This window comes from Archocentrus centrarchus, chromosome 5, assembly GCF_007364275.1.
Source record: "Archocentrus centrarchus isolate MPI-CPG fArcCen1 chromosome 5, fArcCen1, whole genome shotgun sequence".
Classification (NCBI taxonomy): Eukaryota; Metazoa; Chordata; class Actinopteri; order Cichliformes; family Cichlidae; genus Archocentrus; species Archocentrus centrarchus.
The window spans coordinates 18,969-31,523 of NC_044350.1; the positions used below are offsets into that span (position 1 = coordinate 18,969).

Consider the following 12,555-nt stretch of genomic DNA (forward strand, 5'->3'; position numbering starts at 1 on the left):
AGGTACTTGTAGCTGTATTCAGTATCTGTAATATTGCCTTCTGGTAGTGTAATCCCCTCAGTTCTGACTACTTTTCCTCTCTTGGTTACCATCCGACTACACTTCTCCAGTCCGAACGACATTCTGATATCATTGCTGTAGATTCTGGTGGTGTGGATCAGTGAATCGATATCTCATTAATTTCTGGCATTCATAGCTTGATGTCATCCATGTAGAGGAGGTGGCTGATGTTCACTCCATTCCATAGTATGTATCCATAGCCATAGCATCCATAGCATCTCCTTGGTAAATCCCACACTTGATGTTGACTTGTGCAATGGGCTTCAAGTTAGCCTCTAGTGTTCTCCACATTACCATGGAGTTCTTGATGAAGGCTCTTAGGGTCCTGTTGATCTTGTACAATTCTAGGCATTCCAAGATCCATGTGTGCAGCATCGAGTCATAGGCTTTGTTGTAGTCAATCCAGGCAGCGCACAGGTTGGTCAGTCAGGTCTTACAGTCTCGAGTGACTGCTCTATCTACTAGTAGCTGGTGTTTTGCTCCCGTGGTCTCTCTGCCGATCCCTTTCTGGGCCTCACTCACGTATTGTGCCCCATGCCTACGTACCTTAGCTGCTATGATATATATATATATATATATATATATATATACATATTGCTGATGTTGTCGTGTTCTGGTTCCATCTGATTTCCTTCCCTGGCAGAGTAAGGTAAGGAAATCAGCCTGGAAATCAACTTGTAAGATATTGCATTACATCTTGTTGAATTCAGTTGTGTAAATCCACAAAGACCAGTAAACCAGAGCAGCAGCACAGGTCAGCTGCTCTCAGCCTGTACACAAAGAAAATCTAATGGTACACACAATAGAATAATTTCTATTGTGAGCTCCAGTAGACTTTCTTTTTTTCTTCCCCACACTGAGCCAGTGAAACTCATCTTAGGGTTCCCCCACCTGCAAAATCCCACTTTAACCGCTAATCGTGTTGAGGTAGAGTCAACCTCTACAATGAAGGGGAGAGCAAATAAAGCTTTTTTTTTAAATTTCTTTCTTTTTTCTCTGCATATGTTTTACCTAACAGTGTTCAAGCTGAGTACATTATTAAAATTAGAATTTAAATTGAAATAAAGTTTGTATTCTCATGTAAAAATACTTTTTCTATGTACATATAGCACAACTTTCAGTTAGCTTTGCACAAAAATAGCTGATAAAGTTGTCTTAAGGGCTACTTTTTACTTTCTTATTTTGAGTCCTTTTCAGAGCCTATACTTTTTATGTTTACTTGAGTAAGAAGTTGAATCAGTACTTCAACTGTTACCTAGTAGATTTTTTGCATTTTTTTGGCCACAGCTGCTTTTATCATCAGTGGAGAGAGACAGGAAATGGGGGAAAGATACGGTGGAAGACACGTGGGCAAATTGGCGACATGCCGGGACTTGAGCCCGCGCCGCCCGCGCCGCCCGCGCCGCCCGCACCGCAACCCAGCATATGTATGTGGTCGCCAGCTTCACCACTAAGCCACCCGGGCGTATGTGTACGGAATGTCTGTACTTGTCACCTTGGGTCGTGATCCCAGTCTGGCAGAATTATGTTGTGACGTGTAAGATCACCACTTAAATGTCTGTAAAGGAAAACAAGAAAGGAGCAACTTTTGGATTACATTTTTTTCAGTTATCCAGTCAGTGGAGATTATAGACATACCTAAGAACCAGTGTTAATTTTGACAGCAAATTTTGATTTAATTTTAGTCATAGTCTTGACAAAAATGTAATATAGTTTTAGTCATAATTTAGTCATCTGAATAGTTTTAGTTTTAGTCTAGTTTTAGTCTAGTTTTAGTCGACGAAATTATCGTAAAAATATAGTCGATTTAGTCGATTAAAATATAAAGGGTGTATAATGTAAATGCTATTTCTTCAGTTCCCTTGAATTAGTCATTATACACACTGACAGAAAATTCAACATTTATTAAAAGTTATGCAATATTATTAATAATATTAAAGCCGCAAGCGGCGTTAAAGGCCCTCGCCGCCTGTGCGCCGCCAAACCCTGCGCGAGCTGCCTGTGAGCCCCCGCAAACCCCCAGCAAGCCACCTACAAGCTCTGCAAACCCCCAGCCAGCTGCCTGTGAGCCATGCAAACCCCCAGCGAGACACATGCAAGTCTCACAAACCCCCAGCGAGCCCTTTCTTTTGCCGAATGTAAAACCCGAGTTATAGCTGTTATTGCACGCCTTTCCAGTAGGTGGCACTGTAAATGGCATTCAATAATGTCGTGCATGTGTTCAGGAGTGGATCCTTGTCACACTTGTGAAGTTTGGTGGAGACTGGACAATGAGTGCTTGAATTAGAGCAACTTCCTTGCTCCACTAGGGGCACTATATCTGTATTCAATTATGTCATGTGGATGTGTTCAGGGCTGGGTTCTTATCACACTTGTGAAGTTTGGTGCAGATTGGACAATAACTGTTTGAAATAGAGCAACTTCCTGTTTCCAGTAGGTGGCGCTATCATTGTCATCCAATGTCATGTGGATGTGTGCAGGGGTGGGTCCTTATCACAGTTGTGAAGTTTGGTGCAGATTGGACAATGAGTGTTTGAATTAGAGCAACTTCCTTGTTCCACTAGAGGCGCTATAGCTCCATTCAATAATGTCATGTGGATGTGTTCAGGGGTGGGTCCTTATCACCGTTGTGAAGTTTGAGGGCAATGGGATAAAGTATATGAGAATGAGAGGCAATCGAAATGTCACGGCGAAGGATCGAAGCACGCCATGGCGCCAGGCCACCAGGGCCACGCCCCTCTGCAGTGTAACATCATCATGGGCTTTACTGGAAATGTTTGTGGTCATTATATAGGTCAAAAGACGTAAATAAAATGTGTCATGCAGAAATGTTGGTTTTTCCATTGAAAATGAATGGGGAATTGGGGGCGTGGTTATGGGGGCGGGGTGCAAAATGAGGCATGGGTCTGATTGACTTTTTTGATCAGGGTCATATACAGAATGTGTAAACCAAATTTCAGAATTCTAGGAGTAACTAAAATTTTGGAGCTCCATGTAAATTTTATTTTGATTATGTAGGGGGCGCTATTGCAGGAATTGCCATTGTTTCTCCATTTATGGATTCATGGAGGGTCTGTACATAAGTTATTAAATTTTGGGAGAAATCGGGCAAAGCATGCACAAGTGATGACAGAAAAGGTGAGGGTAAAAAAGGCCAAAACGAAGGCCAAGTTCAGCGCCCCCTTGTGAGAAGACCGTTTAATATTCTACAAAACCATGAAGAACTTTTGATGCCCTACTTGTGTAGAATATGCTGAGCAATTTTGGTGTCTGTACGTATAACGCCCTAGGAGGAGATGTTTCAAATACGAGGTGTGCACAATCGCCGATGTGGAAAAGGGCAAAGTTCAGGCCAAGATGGCTGACTTCCTGTTTGTTGTGGGGGGGTGCTCCAAGAGCATTTTTTGCTTGTCTTCGTATGATCTGTGTGTGACGTGAATTTTGTGGTTCTACGACAAAATTGATTTTGGCTTCTCCCTTAGAGGGCTGAAAACTGAAATTTCCGGGGGGCGCCGTGGAGCCCCCTCTTAGACGTTGTTCTTGGCGACATTAAAAAAATAAATTTTTCACCAGACCTGACCTTTGTAGCGAAAATGGTGAGTTTTCGTATATGTTCAGGGGGTCAAATTTGCGTTCGTTTAGCCCCTTAACTGGCGGCTCCAAAATCACCAAAAACGCCTGAAAAAGCATACCCAAATTAAATCAGCTGCTGTTCCTGAACTCTTTGGAGTACATGCAAAAGCTTGATCTCTTTGTAAAGAAGACAAGCTATATTTTTCATTTCTGCAGTCAAAAATGCTGTAACTGTAATGAGTATGTAGCTATTAAGTTTGGAACACAGAAAAATTAGACAATTTTTACCTCGCCTGGATTTTTCCTGTTAGTTTTTATCTAATTAAACACTGAGTGTAGAAGGTATGGATTGGAAAATATAATGAAGCTGTAGAATGAAGTCTTTTTACCATGTATTTCAAATTTTATCAAGATAGCACAAAAACCTACTGTTTTGTAAAGGTTTTTGTCTGTTGATCTCAGGTGTGGTCTTGCTTGTGCCATTTAGAGATGGCCAAGTGCCACATATGAGCAGCCTTTGTAATCCAAACTTCAAATGGCTGTAACTCCTCAATGCTTCAACATACAGTCATCAATGAGGGCTCTACTCAAAGATACTACCCTGAGGAATCCTCTGCTATACACAAAATTACTGATAGTACAAATTAATTACAATTATAGACATATAAATCAGAGGTTGCCCTGATTTGTAAAAGAAGGAAAATGTTAGGCCTTCATTCACAACCCCCCCAAGTCTATTTTCAGTGATTCCTTCACACACACAAAATAAATAAATTATATATTGATCAAAAGTTACAGTAAATGTAAACACTACATATACACATAAAATAAAAAACCACAATCCTCCCAATAGTCCTTCTCTGATACACAACTTACAACCCCCCCACCCCACAAACAAAACGTACACAAAGCCCACCACAAAGCATCAAGCTTTCTGTAAAACTTTAGACATTTAACTGGTCAAAAAAAAGCTCTGAGCCTTTGTCCTCCTCATCCTCATTACATCTAAACAGCATATAATACGACAACGAGCTGAGAATAAAACGTAACACGTACCGTGGTTCACCGTTGGAGTACAGCTGTTCGTTCGCGAGATTCCGTAAAACCAGTCGAATCAGCGATTAAATCCTCTAATAAACAATAATCCACTCTCGTGAGTCATTTCATCACTTCGTTGAATAAATATAGTCTGTTTTTGATCCATTCCGACAATCCATTGGCGAGAAAAAGCATCGTAAACACTGTTTACGCACAACTGCACACAGACTCTCACTTCCTGCTCAGTTTCATGCACGGAGGATGCACTGGTTACGCAGGGAGTTTATGGTTTCATATGAAAACCCACCCCATAGCGCCATATACCCACATGTCAGGAATTTTATTGGCTATACATCTGTGGTTTCGGATTTTGGGTCAGAGTCGACCAATCAGAACGATTGGACAAGATTTGGGGGCAGGTCCAGAAAAGTCACATGACACTGTCTGGTTATTATTGGCTCTGGAGAACCCATTTCATAACATGATTGGACAAATGAGGTGTCAATTCAATTCTGAGGGTCTAGTCTGTCATATAAAAGCATCGTAAGGGCAAACGGCAGCGTTACTGTGACGCTATGAGGCTTCAAAGTCGGAAATTGCTACAGAGGGCCCGAGGGCGGGCCCTTACCAGTTAACAGGTTAGTCAGAAAGAACAAGAAGAAGAATAAAGAATTAAAGCCGCAAGCGGCGTTAAAGGCCCTCGCCGCCTGCGCGCCCGCCAAACCCCGTGCGAGCCGCCTGCGAGCCCCCGCGAACCCCCAGCAAGCCGCCTACAAGCTCCGCAAACCCCCAGCCAGCCACCTGTGAGCCATGCAAACCCCCAGCGAACCGCCTGCAAGCCTCGCAAACCCCCAGCGAACCGCTTCGTCTGCCAAATGTAAAACCAGAGCTAGAGTGTTCCCAGTAGGGGGCGCTGCAACTGGCATTCAATAATGTCATGTGCATGTGTTCAGGAGATACTTCCTCTTTCCAGTAGGTGGTGCTGTGATTGTCATTCAATGTCATATAAATGTGTGCAGGGGTGGGTCCTCATCACACTTGTGAAGTTTGGTGCAGATTGGACAGTGAGTGTTTGAATTAGAGCAACTTCCTGTTTCCACTAGGTGGCGCGGTGATTGTCATTGAATGTCACCTGGATGTGTGCAGGGGTGGGTCCTTATCATATTTTTGAAGTTTGGTGCCGATTGGACAATGAGTGTTTGAATTAGAGCAACTTCCTGTTTCCAATAGGGGCGCTATATCTGCATTCAATAATGTCATGTGTATGTGTTCAGGGGTGGGTCCTTATCACCATTGTGAAGTTTGAGCGCAATCGGACAAAGTATATGAGAATGAGAGGGAATCAAAAGGTCACGGCGAAGGATCGAAGCTTGCCATGGCGCCAGGACCACGCCCCTCTGCAGTGTAACATCATCATGGGCTTCACTGGAAATGTTTTTGGTCAATGTACAGCTCTAAAGACGTGAATAAAGTGTGTCATGCAGAAATGTTCGTTTTTCCATTGAAAATGAATGGGGAATTGGGGCCGTGGTTACTGGGGCGGGGTGCAAAATGAGGCATGGGTCTGATTGACTTTTTGATCAGGGTGATATAGAGAATGTGTAAACCAAATGTCATAATTGTAGGAGTAACTAAAATTTTGGAGCTCCATGTAAAATTTAGTTTGAGTATGTAGGGGGCGCTATAGCAGGAATTGCCATTATTTCTCCATTTATGGATTCATGGTGGTACTGTACATAAGTTATGAAAGTTTGGGACAAATCGGGCAAAGCATGTAGGAGTGATGACAGAAAAGGTGAGACAAAAAAAGGCCAAAACGAAGGCCAAATTCAGCGCCCCCTTGTGATAAGACCGTTTAATATTCTATAAAACCATGAAGAACTTTTGAGGCCCTACTTGTGTAGATTATGCTGAGCAATTTTGGTGTGTGTAGGTATAACGCCCTAGGAGATGTTTCAAATATGAGGTGTGGACAATCACTGAACTGGAAAAGGTCAAAGTTCAGGCCAAGATGGCTGACTTCCTATTTGTTGTGGGGGGGTGCTCCAAGAGGATTTTTTGCTTGTCTTGGTATGCTCTCTGTGTGACGTGAATTTCGTGGTTCTACGACAAAGTTGATCTTGGCCTCTCCCATAGGAAGCCGAAAAATGAAATTTCTGGGGGGCGCCGTGGAGCCCCCTTTTAGAATTTATTCTTGGCAACATTAAAAAAATAAATTTTTCGCCAGACCTGAGCAGTCTAGCGAAAAAAACTGAGTTTTCGTATATGTTCAGGGGGTCAAATTTGCGTTCGTTTAGTCAGAAAGAACAACAAGAAGAAATAAAGAAAAACAATGGAGAACTCTAACAAAAACAATTAGGCGCTTTTCCAGTCACCCTCATATATACCTTTTCGGAAACATCTCGACCTGGCGCACGTCCCCATGAGGTCCGGGGTCACTTGCGACCGCGTCCCATGCGACCGCCCCCATTTTTGCACCTCCCCCCCCAACAATCACTATAGCCCCCCCCCCCCCCCCCAACAATCACTAAAGGCTCCTCGCTGACCCTTCGGTTGGCTCGGGCCTAATGAATAACGCTAACAATTCCAATATTCCGCTTTTCCAGTCACCCTGAAATATACCTTTTCGGAAACGTCTCGACATGGCGCACGTCCCCATGAGGTCCGGGGTCACTTGCGACCGCGCCCCATGCGACCGCCCCCATTTTTGCACCTCCCCCCCTTACAATTCCAATAGGCTCCTCGCCGACCCTTCGGTTGGCTCGGGCCTAATGAATAACGCTAACAATTCCAATATTCCGCTTTTCCAGTCACCCTCATATATATGTTTTCGGAAACATCTCGACATGACCCTTCGGTTGGCTCGGGCCTAATTAACATTAGCGTTTCACTTACTTCCCACACACCGGACCATTAACACTACCTTACTGAGATAATATGTGCGCTTTACAGCAGTGCACGCTCTGAAAGTTACAGGGCAGTGTTCAGGACTAAGATTAGGAAAGGCTAATCCACCACGGTGTGGTGATTTTCTTTAAACACAAACGCTAAACTGGGAAAAACTCTTTACCCTGTATGACATTAAAATGCTCACCTTTGCATGGAGATCTGGGTGACTGTTTTGCACATGTCATTTAAGATTTGTGTTTTTTTTTTTAACCCAAGATAGGCGCCCCACATAGTTTACACATTGTTTTGTTTGTCACAACGTCAAAGGACAAATGTGTCCATACATCGGCTCTTCTCTTTCTCCCTGCTAACGCTTTACATAACTTAGTTCTATCGGAAGTAATGACAAATCGCAAGCTAGTTTGGTCTTCCCGGGTTTAGAGCATATTTGCGCAACTGTGCCTTTGATTGGATGTTTTCCTAACTTGTCCCGCCCTGTCACAAAATTAAGTAAGCTCTGATTGGATGTCATCCCCACAGTCATTTTCATCTCATTTTCATTAGTTGACGAAAGTGTCAATTAATTTTGTCATTGTTTTTATCATTCATTTTTATCTGCCGTCTGTCTCTGCCTTGCCTGCTTGCACTGGTGCTTTTTTTGACGGGTTTTTTACAAAAATTCAGTGTCAGCGCTCTGTTGGTCTATGATCGCCAAACTCTCTTGGATCTTCGTATTTTGGCCGAAACAAAGTTTACTTACGGCAACCAAGAAACCATGCCACCGGTTTTGTCAGAAGTTCCGGAGTTTCTTAGGTGCGCTTCGGGTCCACCTCGCCGGAGGAAACGTTCCCGTTACCGTGGGAGACGTGGTGGGAGGTTGGTGAGGATGAAGGCCTACTTAGCACAGTATACTGGGAAAACTGACAGATATTCGTGGTACCCTGTGTATGGAGTGCCTCATAACTGGTTTTCTCTTTGGTGCTCTCGGGACCCTGCGTACACCTGGTTGACGCCTGTTGTTGACTTTGAAGGACCGGCCCTGCTGCCACACCCTTACCGCCTGCGGTTTTGCCGTCCTAAGCGGCGGGGAGTGGATCTGGGAAATCTGCGGACCTTTCGCCAGGATGTCTGCAGTGTTAACATCCCGACTCCGCCGGTGTCCGTGAGGTTTGGCCTGGTGAACGCTAGATCCCTTTCAAATAAAACTTTTATTCTTAAGGATTTCTTCACCTCAAATGGACTGGACTTTCTCTGTGTGACAGAGACTTGGGTGAATGTTGGTGATTTCAGTGTCATATCTGAACTTTTACCGCCTGAGTGTGACTATATAAATTGTCCCCGGACGTCAGGCCGTGGAGGTGGAATAGCGACGTTTTATCGGAATATGTATAAATGTAAATCGCTGCTCCCATCATCACCTGTCTCCAGCTTTGAAGTAAGTTTAATTGAATTGGGTCGTTCTCATCCTGTGATATGTGTTATTATCTACAGGCCGCCTGGATATAATAAGGACTTTTTAAATGAATTTTCTGGACTGTTGGCAGAAATTTTGCCCAAATATGACCAAGTCCTTATTATTGGTGATTTTAACATATATGTTTGTTGTCCTGATAAACCGTTGGTCAAGGACTTTTTAAATTTGATTACTTCTTTTAATTTTATGCAATGGGTATCTGGGCCCACTCAAGAACGTGGGCATACTCTGGACCTTGTTTTATCCTATGGTCTGTCTATTTCTAACTTGTCGTTAAATGATGCTGTTTTTTCAGATCATAAGCCCGTGCTTTTTGACATTGCTGTGCCTTGTGGCCGTATGAAATCTTGTGTTTCTGCACGTAGTCGTCGTGTTGTAAACCAGCTCACTGCTGCCCGTTTTTCCGCCATTATCGAACAGAACTGCGGAATTCCGGAGTCTGTATGTTTAGACACAGAGATGCTTAATTCCTGGCTTCTCTCTATCTGCCAGACTGCATTAGATGAAGTGGCCCCATTGAAGCTCAGGAAACCTAAAATTAAGCTAGAGCCTTGGTTAAATGACAGAACTCGTGCTGCCAGACGAGATTGTCGGAAAGCTGAACGGAAATGGAAAAAAGACAGATTACAGGTGTCTTTTCAAATGTTAAGAGACTGTTGGCATCACTACCAGGTAGTTGTGAAACATGCCAAACGAGAGCACCTATCAAGGATAATTTTGTCAAATTGCCACAAGCCTCGTATTTTATTTAATACTATTGATAAAGTTTTAAATGCCCCCCAGAATACAGGTATTGAGCCTTCACCTGAGGTATGTGAGGAATTCTGTAGGTTCTTTGTGGATAAAGTAAACAATGTTAGGGCCCTCATATCACCTCCAACTTTTGACCCTGCAGTCTCGGTTCCTTGCTCGACTGCCTTGTACCAGTTTGAGCCGATTACGTTGTCTTTGCTGTATGAGACTGTTAGTCATCTGAAGCCCTCAGGATCTCCTAAAGATACCATTCCACCCCGACTTTTTAAAGAGGCTATTGCTGCCTTAGGCCCGCTAGTCCTGGCTCTTATCAACAATAGTTTATCCTTAGGCATTGTTCCTAAATCTTTTAAACATGCCTCAATTCAACCACTGATCAAAAAACCTGGATTGGACCCCACTGTGTTATCTAATTTTAGGCCTATTTCTAAACTCCCTTTTTTATCTAAAATACTTGAGAAAGTTGTCTATAACCAGTTGAAAGCCTTTTTAGATAAAAATAATATTCTTGAGATCTTTCAATCTGGTTTTAAACCTCTCCACAGTACAGAATCTGTATTGTTGAGGGTGTTTAATGACATTCTTTTGACTACAGATACAGGAGATCATGTGATTTTAATGCTTTTAGATTTAACGGCTGCTTTTGACACAGTGGACCATGATATTTTAATTTCTCGTTTAGAGCACTGTGCTGGTTTTCATGGCACTGTTTTGAAGTGGCTTAAGTCTTACTTGACCCAAAGGTCTTTCTGCATAAATCTAAATGAGTTTGAATCATCCTCTGTTCCGTTAACATGTGGAGTACCACAGGGATCAATTTTAGGACCTCTGTTATTTTCATTGTATTTGCTCCCCCTCGGAAGCATTCTTAGAAAGCATAAAATTGCTTTCCATTGCTATGCTGATGATACTCAGATTTATATGCCTTTGAAACGCAAGGAAACCCACTCTTTACAGACCCTGTTTAAGTGTCTTGATGATATTAAAGCATGGATGGCTCTAAATTTCTTGAGTTTTAATGAGAAAAAGACAGAGGTGGTTGTTTTTGGCCCTAGTGTCCCAGGTGGATCTTCCCCCGTGGACGTGGGGTCATTATCACAATATGTAAAGCCATCTGTCACAAATTTGGGTTTTATTATGGACGAGAATTTTAAATTGGAGGATCAGATCAGTGCAGTGGTGAGATCTAGCTTCTTTCATTTGAGGCAGCTGGCAAAAATAAAAAATATACTATCGAAGAAGCATTTTGAAGTTGTGATCCATGCTTTTATTACCACTAGACTGGATTACTGCAATGCTTTATATGTTGGTGTTAGCCAGTCTGCTCTAGCCCGTCTGCAACTGGTTCAAAATGCTGCTGCACGCCTATTGACGGGATCACGAAAGAGAGAGCATATTACCCCTGTTTTATCCTCACTGCACTGGCTGCCCGTGTATTTTAGAGTTCATTTTAAAATCCTTTTATTTGTTTTTAAGTCACTTCATGGCCTTGGCCCACCTTATCTTTCCGAGTTGCTGCACGTACATACCCCTTCCCGGTCACTCAGATCAGCTGATCGGCTTTTTCTGGATGTGCCGAGGACACAGCGGAGGCTCAGAGGAGACAGAGCCTTTGCTGTGGCAGGTCCAAAACTCTGGAACACTTTGCCAATAGAGATTAAACAGGCCTCTTCACTGGCCACGTTTAAGTCTGCTCTTAAGACCCACTTGTTTCGTTTGGCCTTTGATTAATAGGAGCGGCTGTCTATTGAAATTTGTATTTTATTTATTTCTAGGATAAATTATGCTTTTTATTATTGGTTTTATTTGTGTGTATTATGTTATTGATTTATTGTTTTTATTGGTGTGTATTATTTTATTAATTTATTGTTAGGATAAATTATGCATTGTATAGTTGTTTATTTGTGTGTAAATTTTTAAATCTTTTATCTTTTTTACTTTTCTCTTGTCCAATTGTGTTTTATGTACAGCACTTTGGTCAGTGGTTGCTGTTTTTAAAGTGCTTTATAAATAAACTTGGCTTGGCTTGGATTTTAATTTAGTTATCATCTCGTTTTCGTCATAAAAAAAGGGTCGTTGATGAAAACGAAAATATTTCGTCAACAGCTGTTTTTGACTGCTTTAGACTGTGGTGAGCGATGGAGTAGGCAGCAAAGCGTAGGCTCCCGCTAACACTTGCTCTTTAACTGTTAATACCCCATTCTATAGCGCATAACTGTTTTTTACTGAACGCACTAAAACTTGAGAAGGCACTAAGGTTTGGTGAATTATGTTGAAATCCACCAAGGGCAGCCGAAAGGATCAGTCCTCTGCGAGTGCTAACACAGCTAACGAGGCTAGTGGAGCACTGACCGCAACGCAGGTAGTGGGTTTGCTTGAGAACTTTTGGGAAAATCTGTCAGTTGACTTCAAGTCTTCATTCATTATCCTAAACAACAAGTTGGACATAATTCAATCGACTATCTCAGGACATGGGCAACATATTAGTGAACTCGAGTCTAATGCTAATGATGCTAGCTAGCGCTTGGAGCAGCTCGAAGCTTCAAATTCAGAGCTGGAAAACAGGCTTCTGAAGCTGAAATTCTCTGATCTTGAAGGGAGAAGCAGATGCCAAAACATACGAATTGTATGTGGAGTCGAAGGCTGTGGACCTTCAACTCTATCGAAGGTCCACAGCCTACTGCCTTCTTCTCTCAGCTTCTACTGGATGTATTTGGGGACCAGGTTCTGTCCTCTCCACCCAAGCTGGATAGAGCACACCGTATCCC

At 42.7% G+C, this 12,555-nt stretch overlaps 1 protein-coding gene across 1 annotated transcript in view; it reads right to left on the reverse strand.

Moving 5' to 3' along the window:
• The window catches only part of LOC115779873 (pleckstrin homology domain-containing family A member 6-like), an 81,686-nt gene that overhangs the window by 12,516 nt on the left and 56,615 nt on the right, over nucleotides 1–12,555 (reverse strand).